This window comes from Micromys minutus (assembly GCF_963924665.1).
Source record: "Micromys minutus genome assembly, chromosome: 6".
NCBI lineage: Eukaryota > Metazoa > Chordata > Mammalia > Rodentia > Muridae > Micromys > Micromys minutus.
The window spans coordinates 67,256,533-67,268,630 of NC_137975.1; the positions used below are offsets into that span (position 1 = coordinate 67,256,533).

The 12,098-nt window shown below is 43.3% G+C and overlaps 1 protein-coding gene across 1 annotated transcript in view; it reads left to right on the forward strand.

Moving 5' to 3' along the window:
- Positions 1-12,098, forward strand: part of GLI3 (GLI family zinc finger 3) — a gene marked incomplete at its 5' end in the record, with an annotated part of 245,223 nt that overhangs the window by 28,073 nt on the left and 205,052 nt on the right. The gene's annotated exons all lie outside the window — the stretch shown is intronic.

The window sequence follows — 12,098 nt, forward strand, 5'->3', positions numbered from 1 at the left end:
ATCATCACCTTTTGATGTGGCCAGTTTCCTGGGTTTTGAAACCGTAAACTTGTGGGAAGCTTTAGAAACTGAGTTGCAGTCCTTAATCAGTAGGTCCTTCTGGGTGCTGGACCTAGAATTTGGGGTGCGCGGCCTGGGGCGGGGAGGGGGGTTGTCAGTACATAATTAGAGGACATAGTGCAGATGTTTGATGCTAAGTGGAAGAAAGAAAGGACTTAAGAAGACAGTAACTGGGACTCTGGGGGAAGCTTCGCTTTGGAGGTGGCCATAAAGGGAGATGGAGGAGTGGACCAGTGTTACTTACACAGAGGGGATGAGCAGAGATCGTGTCTGCTAGCATTTTCATATCTTGGGATTTTAATAAAGCTGTTGAATTTCTTTTGAGTCTCGTTCTTAACAAATATAACTGACTGTGATAAGGACTCTTCTCTAAAGTTTGAAGACCGAAGAGTTCATGTCATACACCTTCCCTTCCAAATCTGCACCTGCCCCTTGTTGCTAGAAGTCATTGTTCTTTTCTACCTTCTGCTTAGCATCAGGAAGCTACCAAAGGAGAGCACAGAGTTCTATTAGGAAGCTCATCATATGGCAAGAAGCTGCTTATGTAGACCCAAGCAATGTTTTTGTGGCAACCTTGGAAAAAACTCTAAACTCCTATGATTAAAAGTCTGTGGATAGCATTACTTTTCTGGTGTTAGGTGAATTGCTGAACCACATGATTAAACTTTGCCTCTTCCCAGATGAAGCAAACCTCCCACAAAGGCCATACTAGCTCCAGAGACTCTGGGCAGGACTACAGGAGGGCCATTGACTCTTGAAAGGCAAATGGACATCTTTGTCATGTGCAGGATGCCTATGGAGAAATATAGAGATCCCAGTAGGATGCTTTGTGATGGTTGAAGGCTTTCATTTTTCAATGTCTTTTTATGAGGTGGACCACATTTTTTTTTGGTTATGTTTATTAGCATTTTGGTTTGTAGCCTTTTGGTTAAACCAAGGCAGTGCAGTGGTGGGCCGCTTAAAAAGACTTTACATCAAGATCACCAAGTCTGACTCCTGATTTGACACAAGGGAGAAAGGCTTGGGGAAAGAGTAAATTTTAAATCTTAACTCTCTTACATATGGAAAATAAGTGGTCAAAATAATGCAAAATATGTTAAAGACTTAATGTTTTCTGTTGTTGTTAAGTTGGTGATTGTTAGCAGATGAAAAGCTATTGATTTTAGGGAATATTCAAATTGATGGCAACATTGAATGTTTGTTTATTTAATAATTATTGTGTCTTCTTGTTTTCTAGCCTAGAATACAGTACTGTTTGCCAGTGGTAATATTTCCCTCTCCCTTAAAATCACTGGATTTCTGTCTTATGTAACACAGCCTTGGCTAGTACTGATTATTAGTACTCGTAAGCATCCTGGCTATTGAGTCTGGTGCCATTCATCAGTCAGGCTGAGGAAGTATCTTTCGACTCTTGACGTAGGGCTTAAACCAGTGCTGGATATTTGGAGATGGCGTTTCATTATCTTTTACTTTTACACCTTACAGTTTTCTCTTCACTCAGCTGTTGGTCTCTATGTGTTATTTACAGTAATTCTGATCACGGGGACAAAACTCTGTTTTAAAATGAATTGAATTTTTTTTCTTTCAACTCTCTTAGTCCAGAAAGATTCTGATCAGATGGGGTCATCTGACATTGGGGAATTTGGATGAATTCTTCTCAGAAATAACCAGAACCCAGGTCATCAGCCTTTAGTGTAAGCGGTGCTGGGTGCTTTGCAGTTTCCTCTCACACTGTTGGATCACTCTAGTTTCTGTAAGTCAACTCTCGTTCCTAATATTTAGTGGGGTACTAGATTTCACTGTACAGAATTTTTGTAGCTTTATTAGAAAGACACCCCGAGCAAACAACTGCCCCCTACTTTGCTTGTGTAGGCTATTCTTGATTAATCCTTGATCTCTGTCTTTGAGTCTCACTGTCTAGATTGGTCAGAGTCTTCTTTCACACTACGGACTCTCGACCTCCATTAAGTTTGCTTTGGGATATGACTGCTTTTCTAGTGGTTTTCATGTTGCTCTTGTCATTTCTTCTCAACTCTTTGTTTCATTTTGTTGCCTTTCAGCCTCTAAAATACCTTAAGACATGAGTCTACTTACTGGACTTTCTAAACATAAGATGGCTTTTCTGCTGCTTATTTTGTTGCTCTGCCAATTGAACATTAGTAACATTCCTTGCCGTTGTAAAACTTCTTACCTTATAGATTTGCAAAACAAGAAGGTCTTTGTGTGTTTGTTTGTGTCCATGTATGCACGCACATGTCCCAGGTGTATGGGTGTTCTAGGCAGTTTATGACTGAATCTATCAAGGGGTAAATGACATAGTATGGTAGCTTTTAAAAAGACCACCTAAGATCTGACTCGGTTTTGACTTTTATAATCCAAGAAGGGAAATGCTTGTTCTGTTGTTAGTAACCCATGGGCAGAAGAGGCTCCTGTTATCTTGGCTAATTTGCTCTAGGACTTGCTGATTTTAGTTACAGGCTCTTACGCTTCTGTACCAGCAGGCCTTTCTAGTTCTGCTGGAAGCTGCATCCCCTTCTCTACTCTTCAGTGCATGTGTGAATGAATACAAGGTGGTTTTTCTTAGCAACCTTTCACATGCTTGAAAATATGGGGTAGATTATCTGAACTTTCCCTATTTTTCCCAGAGAATTGTTTTTGGCTGACTTTGGCTTTTCCCGGTCAGGTTTTAAGGTGGAGAATAAAACACTTCTGCTTTCCCCACATTAGGATCTGATTGGTAATCAACACAAGAAATAGCTCTGAAAACCTTGGTGGTATTATATACATTTCTAACTTCTTGTATGGAATACTCTGAACATTGTTCTCTGTTTTATGAGCTCTGTGTACAACTTCTATATATCACATATTTTCTTGATGATTATTCTAGCCTTGTTCTTCCAGACATCCCATTAATTAGCTATATAAAATTTGTTTTTAATTAATTTGTTATTTATCTAGGATATTAGATCCTCCCTTCTTTCTATAGATATTTTTTTTAGAGTGGTATAAGTTCATAGCAAATAGTTCCTGGTTCTTTCTACTCCCAAAGTTTTCCTACCACAAATCAGAGCCCCTAGCAAAAAGATATACCATTGGTACATCTGGTGAACCTATATTTATAGTCTTTACCTAGCCAAAGTCTGTAATTTATGCTAAGACCCACTGCTGGTAGTAAATGATGTTTATGACATGCTTACCATTATCGGATCCTGCAGAGAAGTTTTACTGCCCTAGAAAACCCCAGCCTCTTCCCACTCATCTTTTTCCCTGCCCCTCCCACTCCTCCCAGGGACTGATAAACAGATAAACACTGATTTCCATAGTTTCGATTTTCTTAGAATGCTCAGTTAGAACTACAGTATGCAGGTCTTTGAGTATGGCATACATACTATTAGTTATACACATCTATAATTTCTCCCTAGGTCTTTTTGGCTTTCATAGCTCATCTTTTAATACTGAGTAGTATTTGATTGACCAGTTAAACCTGCTGATTTTCTGTTTACCTCCTGGACGGTGGTGTCATGGTCACTTATAAGTTTTGGTAGTCACAGATACAGTTACTGTAAACATTTATGGTGTACTCCTTTCTCAAGCTCGTCACTTATACAGATAGTGTGGTGCTGTCTTAGTAGCTAACTTTTTTGATACCTGTATCTATATTCGTTCTTTCATGTGGAGTTGCTGAATCCAGAAATACATTTTTAGGCTTTCCACATACTCAGAGAGGCTAACCCAACTTTTTCTTCTACCTGGATTGTGTGAAGTTTTAATACTAGCCTTTTATAATTCAGTGGATGAGGATGTAGAAATGTTCCAATCGAGGTAGTTTTCCTATGCTTTTGTATCAGATTACCTCAGCTAAGTTGCTTAAGGCAATTGAAATTTATAATTTCTTAGTTATAGAAGCTGAAAATCAGAAGCGGTTTGATTTGCCTTTGCATCTCTGGGGATCCATCCTTGGCATTCCTATGGCTTCTGCTTCTTGTAGGAGAACTATTGTACATGCTAGCTTGCTTTTATTTTGTGTGCGCTTGTATTGGGGTGTTGAGACAGTCTCACTATTTAGCTCAGGTTAGACTTGTATTTTCTGTGTAGTCTAGGCTAGCCTTACACTTGCAGTGTCTTTCCTGTTTTAACCTTGCAAATATGTGCCTGTGTACTTACACACACACACACACACACACACACACACACACGCACATGTGACATTACTTGGTATCAGCTCCAGCACTATTCAATATAACTTCATTATTACTTATTATATCTACAGAGACCTTGTTTCCAAATAAGGTCACGTTGTGAGTTTCCAAATGGACATGGAGTTTTGCAGAGAAATGGTCAGTCCAGTATCAATATCTTGGATTTTAAATATTTTGTGATTGGGTTTTAAGATTAATGAGGTACTAGAAAAGCAGTCAGAGCCAGATGTGTTTGGTCACATTTGTGATCCTAGCTCTCAGTTGTCTGAGGCCGAGGTAGACCAGTAGACCGGCCTGGAGTATACAGTAAGGCCCCAATCTCAAACAAATATCACCCCAAACAGTGAACAAACTCAAGAGGAAGCAAAAGCATCATGAAAGAAACAGGCAGAGCAGTTGGGGTGCTGGTGCTTCCCGCTTGTGGGCATCATCTTTAGAGCCAAGCTGGGTAAGATCCTTCTGGGTGTTCTCTTTGTTTTTAATTTATATATTCAGTCATCATATATTTCGAGTCAGCTTCAGTTCAACGTTTACAGAATGTATTATGGGTTCTTATCATAGCTTCCTTTATTTCACTGCAATGCCGTTCCTAACAATAAGTACCCCTTTGTTAATTTTATACAGGATAGTTAAGAAATATTTGAATCTTCATATTAATTACTTCCAGTTCTTGAATGTTGATCTGGTGCAGAACCAGTTGGAGCAAATAGTATAGCAGTTCACATCTAGGATACAGTCATTTTGACAGATGTTTGTCTAGGGTCCTTATGTTAGTTTAACTTGGTTGGTATGAGAGAGAGACTTGTTCCTTCTAATAGTTAAGACCGGCAAAAGGCATAGTTCCACTTCTCTAGTGACACTCCTAGCCAGAGTGGTGTTTAATTGTCTTTTCTCTGCTTCTTCTTTAGATGGCTGTGTGGCTTTCTAGCCCCCACCCCACCCCTTTTTGTAACCTCTTGCTAGCATAGTGTTGCTTGGAAAATGTCAGAAGGTATCTAAAGAACCTCACCCCATTTCTTCAGTAAAACACACACACACACACACACACACACACACACACACACACACCAATAACAGCTTGGTGTTTTGTCTTGTCCTCCCCCCGTAATTCTTATGCCATATTTTATTGTTGAGAAGCTATAAACATATTCAGCGATCAATTATTTGAATGGAGGAGGGTTCTGAGGGAAGTTCCAATGGTTCTGGGAGTGGCTGGCTTTGTTTCAGATACTCTCTTCTGTAACACAAACCTATGGTTTTTGTGAAGCTGTTGGGTTCTGATGTATTAAACCACATCTTAAGGCCAAATTTCATACCTGGGATTGCTGATGACATGCTCAGGCTTGTTGGATCATTTGCTTAATGCATGGTGACAGTGAGGCTAAATTCTTAGTCATTGCTTTGATTAGGCCCCTACCAGGCTTAGAGTGTCTGCTGCTTATGACAGGCAGCTGGGCATAAGACCCCATGACAGCTCAGATACTGAATAACAGGGCAAACCAGTATGCTCCAGGAAGGAAGCTTGGCTTTGTGGAGGTGGCAACCCAGAAAAAGTCCTTAATACTGCTTCTGCTGCCAGTGTTGGTGGTGTGCGTGTGTGTGTGTGTGTGTGTGTGTGTGTGTTTTACTGAAGAAATGGGGTGAAGTACAGGTGCAAGAATTCTCTGAATGGATGCTGGAAAAGATGGAGGAGAACATGATTGAGAGCCTGAGATAAGAGAGCAGCTCAGTAGTTTAGGGTTGGTGGTGAAAAAAAAATCTCTTAAATGGCTCCTGAACCTTTTCCCATGAGTCATGGGGGAAAAGCAAAACCAAACCAACAACCACAAGGCCGTATTCTAATGAAAACAGCACATGCAGATTTTAGTGTGTGGATTTTGATGCACTCGTGAAACACAATCTGAAACATCAATACTAAAAGCATTTTCATGTGAGCTACAGTAATAAGGTTATGTCCTCAGGCAGTTGGGACCCACTGACACTGCGAATAAAGGTGCTGGGTCTATATGGCTTTTCAAGTGGGCTACGCATATGCACAGGTAGGGAGCCAGTACTGTAGCTCGTACTTCCCTTGAAGTTACAAGATAAAGGTTAGTGTGCAGGAGGGTTATTAGGTGTACCTCTGAGATCTGCACTTGGGGAAGGGAGGCAGAGCAGTTTGTTAAGAGGCAGTATAGTTTCCAGGCCACTGTTGCTGTTCCCAGAGGGAACTATGCAGCTAGAATAGACAAGAGTTATGTTGTGTTGAATTGAGATGCTAGCTCTTCTCATCCCTCACAGATCTGTTAATTTGTTTCCGAATATCCTGGGAATAAACTTGGCAAACAAAACAAAGCAGCTCATAGGACATGACACAGGTCAACTGCAAAAAGGTGTCCATTTGTCAGCAGCTAGGTGAACTGGGTTCATTCCTTCAAGGGAATGTGGGCTGAGAGGTGTGGTATGTTACTGCATTTCATCCCTCCCTTCATCCGTGGAAGACATCACACACCATTGTCACAGTGTTTGCTGCACGTGGAGCAAAGCCAAGATACTGTTCTAGGTCTTGGAGGATGGGAACTGAGTTCCCATACTCTAGGAGGGGCAGGGAAGTCTAAGTAGAAGATGGTGAATAAGACAGTGGCCTCGGAGCTCCAAAATGATTGGGCACTGATGACTGGAAGAATATTGGTGAGAAAGTAACTCCCTGATGGCTAGAAATATCAGGAGTCACAGGTAGGGGAGGACTTATGAGTGTAGAGCAGAGCACCCAGGAGCAAAGGAAATGCATTCCAGATCAGAGGCAGACAGTGGGTGCTTAGAGTGAGGAAAGGCAGAAGAAGACATGACCAAGGCCAGGAGTTTGGACTGTGTCTAAGAATGGTGAGTGTTAGGGAATTGGGATGCAGGCAGGAGCTTTCTATCGAGGGAATTTCTTAGGTGGCATGCTCTTCCGGTGTTTTGAATATTTTATGTAATAAATGAATCCCTGATATTTCTACCTTGAATGCAGTGTTACTACACTCCATTTATAGATGAGGTAACTGAGGCCCTGGGAGGCTTCTGCATGACTACTCTGAGGCCACAAAAGCGGGCTCTGGGATCTACAGAGGAGGTCTGGCTCACTAGTCTTTCCTCCTGCCCCTCTACCCTCTGACGTCTGTACAGAGATAGCCCAGGTCATACTTGAGGCATCACACGCAGGAGTCTGTGGCCATGGTTTCAGTCCTGAGCACAGGCTGTGTTGCAAAGATGCATCGTGAGTGTGTGGGGTAAAAGGAAAGAAGAGCGGAAGGCAAGTCAGATCTCTGTCATGAATAAATATGTGAAATAAACATAAATATAATGCAGTGGATCATATTTGTTCTTCATTTGAGAGGGATAGAGGATTGAAGAGAAATCATTCAGTGATCAGATATCCTTTAGTGACCTGGAAGGGAAACTAAACCAACAATTCTGAAGGAATAATGGATACCTAGCCAGGAGTCTGCCGATGATAACTGTTGTGTTGTAAGGGAATTTGAGAGCAAGCAGGAACCTTCTAGAAAGGCTTCTTTCCCCTCCCATCCAGAAATTCTTCCTCTCTCCAAGGCTAGAATGGCTTAAACCTTTGCTGTGGTCTGGGTGGGGTAAGATAAAGTAATGACATGGTGCCTCAGGCCTCTTCACCACCCCCTCCCCAAACAGCAGCCTGGACAAGAAAGCTAATTAGCATTTAGCCTGTTGCTGCCTGCCTGTCCTGATGCCGTTTGCCAGCACACAGTGAGAGGCAGTTGTATAGACTGGTACCATCAATATGGAGGTGTTCACACCCTACTGGATGGGAATGCTGACATTCAGCAGGGATTTGCTTAGACTCTGTTTCACAAAATTTTAATCTCTATACAGACAATGTAGTCATTTCCTTCAGTGAGAGGCTTCAGTCTACCACTGAAAGAAAGCTGGTCCATAGTTGGTAGGAAAGGAAATACACGCTCCTTTGGAGAAACTCCTCCTGAGGAATTACAGTAAGGAACATGTCTTTACAAAGCCTGCTATTATTATTTCAACCCAAGAATTACATAGCAGAAAGTTTGGGACTATTTGAATAGTTTTAGGTAGAAAAAGAAGAAAAGAAAATTAATGTCTAGTTAAATTTGATTTCCCCACCTTTTTTTTTTTCTTCCCTTAAGGCTAACTGTCCAACTTGATAATCATTAGCCAGATTTCGCTACATATTATGGTCAAATTTAAATAAATTAAGAGTGCACCAATTAAATACTGAGTTTCTTGGTCATATTAGCTGGTTCTGATGAGCTCACCCTCCCCCCTCCATGCGACTTCTGAGCGGAGCCAGTTGTAGGTTGTGTTCAGAGCATAGAATTCGAGATGTCTGACATCTTGAGTCTTGTTGAAAGTGTGTGCCTCAGTAAACTAGGGTTGAAAGGGTTTGTGCACAAAGGTTTACAGATGGATCTGGACATGAGAAAATGTTACTTCATCTGAAAAGCTCACTCTGTAACCTGCATACTAGAATCTGGCCTAGTCCAGAAGTAAAATAATAATTCCTGAAACATTGATTCCATGATAAGTTTTTTTTTTGTAGCTGGTTAGTGCTTGTTTTTGTTTATTAAGATGTATGATACTCTTTTCTAAGCATGGGTCTTTCTCTGCTTCAGATTGGTCCAGTCATCTCAGTGGAATGCAGCGTGGGGTGATGGAATGCTTTTATTGTACTTAAAAATCATGGTGAAAGATGTGTACAGTATGAGCTGTATGAGCCAGTGTTTGGAAGGTTTGCCTAAACTTGGAATGTAGAGCCCATTCCCATTAAGATCTGTGCTCCACCGGGCCTCCTCTGGCAGATAGTAGTATTTGTAGTGTAATGTGAGAGGTCATAATTGTGTAATCCTTAGAGGATGTCTGCTCTAGGTTATAGGAGTTGGCCAACTACAGCTTGGGGCTTCAAGCTAGCCCTTTGCTTGTTTGTATAAAGTTTTGTTGGAACACAGTCACACCCATTTGCTTGTTATCATCTGTGACTGTTTTAGGCCTACTGTTGCAGAGGTGGAGAATTACTACTGGATGGCTGGCAAAACTGAAACATTCTTATGCCCAGGGCCTTTTCCAGATGCCCTGGGAGTGATTGGCCTATCCCAGTTAGGAAGCATCTGTATGTGCCCCTCTTTGCAGAAAACCTGGGGTTTCTTTTTCTTTAGCCTTCCTTCCTTCCTTCCTTCCTTCCTTCCTTCCTTCCTTCCTTCCTTCCTGCCTGCCTGCCTGCCTGCCTGCCTGCCTGCCTTCCTTCCTTCCTTTCTTCCTTCTTTTCTGGTGTGTGTGGGGGGCAGGAGAGCTCAAGAGTTACAGTATAGTTTGTTAGGCGTCTGCTCTCTGAGCTCTTTTCCTATGCATTGTCCCAAAGACCCATGTTTCTGCTCTCCTCACCTCTCCATTGTCCCTGCTTCTTTCTCCACCGATGACCTTACTTTCTGGTTTTGTGAAGTAAATTGATCCCGGTGGAAGAGAAGCTTCACCACCTGTCACAGCCTCTTCTCCTCACCCCCAGTGCTGTCCTGTCAGTCCAGAGTGAACTGCTTGGCTCCTGTCCTGAGCCAGTTCCTCTCAATGCACCGGGTGCTCTCCTGTTCTCCAAGGCAGCCATTCCAGCCTCCTCAGTCTCTCCCTGTCCTGCTGCTCCAGCATCAGACAAACAGTTCTCCACTTACATGAAACTTACATCGGGGGGCTGGAGAGAGGACTCATCGGTTAAGAGCACTCACTGTTCTTAGAGAAGACCCTTGAGGTACCTAACAGCTGTCTGTCCTACACTTCCTCTCATTTCTGCAGACTCTTGCTTGCATTTGACACACACATGCAGTAAAAAAATAAAATGGTAAATATTTCCTTTAAAAACGAAACCGCTGCTCCCTGGCCTTGTTCACTCCTCTTGATAGCTTTTCCAACACAACTTCTTCAGAGTCAAAGGTATTACTTCCATCTTCTCTCTCCACCCATCCTCCATCCTCTTCCCTTCAAAACCCACTCTATCCTTCCTTCTCATCGCTTGTATGTGCACGCTGCTGTGTGCGCTCCTCAGTGGAGCTCAGCTTACTCAATCCCAGGGTCGGTTTTCAGTTCTCAGACTTAGCCCATCAGGATCCCTGTACTTTGTCAGCCCCATCCACTCTCTGCTCACACCACTCTACTTGTCCTCCCCTCCCCTCCCCCTTTCCCTCCCCTCCCCCTTTTCCCCTCCCCCTTCCCCTTTCTTTTCCCTCCCCTCCCCCCTTTCCCCCTTCCCCTTTCCTTTCCCTCCCCTTTTCCTCCACCCCTTTTCCTCCCCTCCTCTTTCCTTCCTCTCCCCCTTTTCCTCCCCTCCCCCTCCCCCTTTTCTTTCCCTCCACCTTTTCCTCCCCTCCCCCTTTCTATCCCCTCCCCTCCCCACTCCCAGCCTCCCCCACCTTCCACTGCCATTTTTTCTGTTCATTATCTTGTAAATGAGCATTCCTCCTATGGCCCTTCGGCCTTCTCCTTCTCTCTATTTGTCTGTGGCGGTCTGAGCCAGTTTTAGGGAGTTGCTTTGTTCACACCTCCCACTATTTGTCTACTTCCTTCTGAATGTCATGGTAATGCCCATTGTCATCTGGGTGTCACCCATGTTCTGTATCGGTGTGTTTGTGTTGCTGTTTTGGAATGGGGGGAAACGGATGTTTCTTAGGCTTATGAAGAACATAAGTGATCCTCCTGCTCCAGCGGCCAGAGCAGCAGAGACTACACTTGTGCAGGTCACATCTGACGTTCAAAGACACGCCAAGCATCACCTTGTCTCTAGCCTTCTGCAGGTTTTCCTGCTGCTGCTTCTGCTTCTCCTCCTCCTCCTTTCTTGTCTAGTTGTTCAGCCATTTCTTCTGAACATTAGAATTGCATTTTCTCTCTTGATACTCTCTCGAACTCACCCACCCACACTTGAAATTTAGATTAACGGTAAATTTCCTCTTAAAGCTAAATTTTTTGTTCCCGTCACTGATTATGTGTCAGAGATTTTTTTCCCCTTGAAGTAAGATTTTCGGATCAAAACCTGCATTATAAGGCTTTGATCCACACTCAGAAAGGTTGTCAGAATTTCATCCGCAGTGTGTTTAGCAGTGTGTTTAGTCATTAGTCTTCTCAGTATAGTGGATGAGATGCTAGAACTCTGTCCAATGATGGTTTACTCAGTCTTCAGTAACGCGTCAGGTAAACCACGTCCTTAAACAAATTAGTGCACAATAGGAAGTTAATGTGTTTGCTGAGGGAATGAAGGGCCATAACTCAGTCTGGCAGAATCCTTCAGTGTGCAAATAAAGCCCCTTTTCTGAGAGGCCTGATGATCCCTAGCTTGGTGTTTGAGCCTGGTCCTTGTCTCTGCCTTAAGATGTTTCTCAGTAAATATGGGGTTAAACACCCGCACCTGTGTAGCCTGTCGTTCATGCCCATGGATTCCGCTGTAAAACAGAGCCTAGCAGAAGCTGCAGTGATGAAGTGTAGTTAATCTTTGAAACTTCCTCAGCACTTTCTGTGATGCATGGTTCTCCTAAGTGACCTCCTCAACTAGAGAGTTGTGTGGGATGCTACTGCTGAAAGACATGCTATGCACTGTCTCTGGCTAGTGTTGCCTTGCTGGGATTTTGCACTCTCTCAGCTGGCATGCAGCTGCTCCATCCTTTGGGCCCAGAGGCAGGGCCCAGAGGCAGGGCCCAAAGGCAGGGCCCAGAGGCAGTACCCAGAGGCAGGGCCCAGAGGCAGGGCCCAGAGGCAGGACCCAGAGGCAGGACCCAGAGGCAGGACCCAGAGGCAGGACCCAGAGGCAGTGCCCAGAGGCAGGGCCCAGAGGCAGGGCCC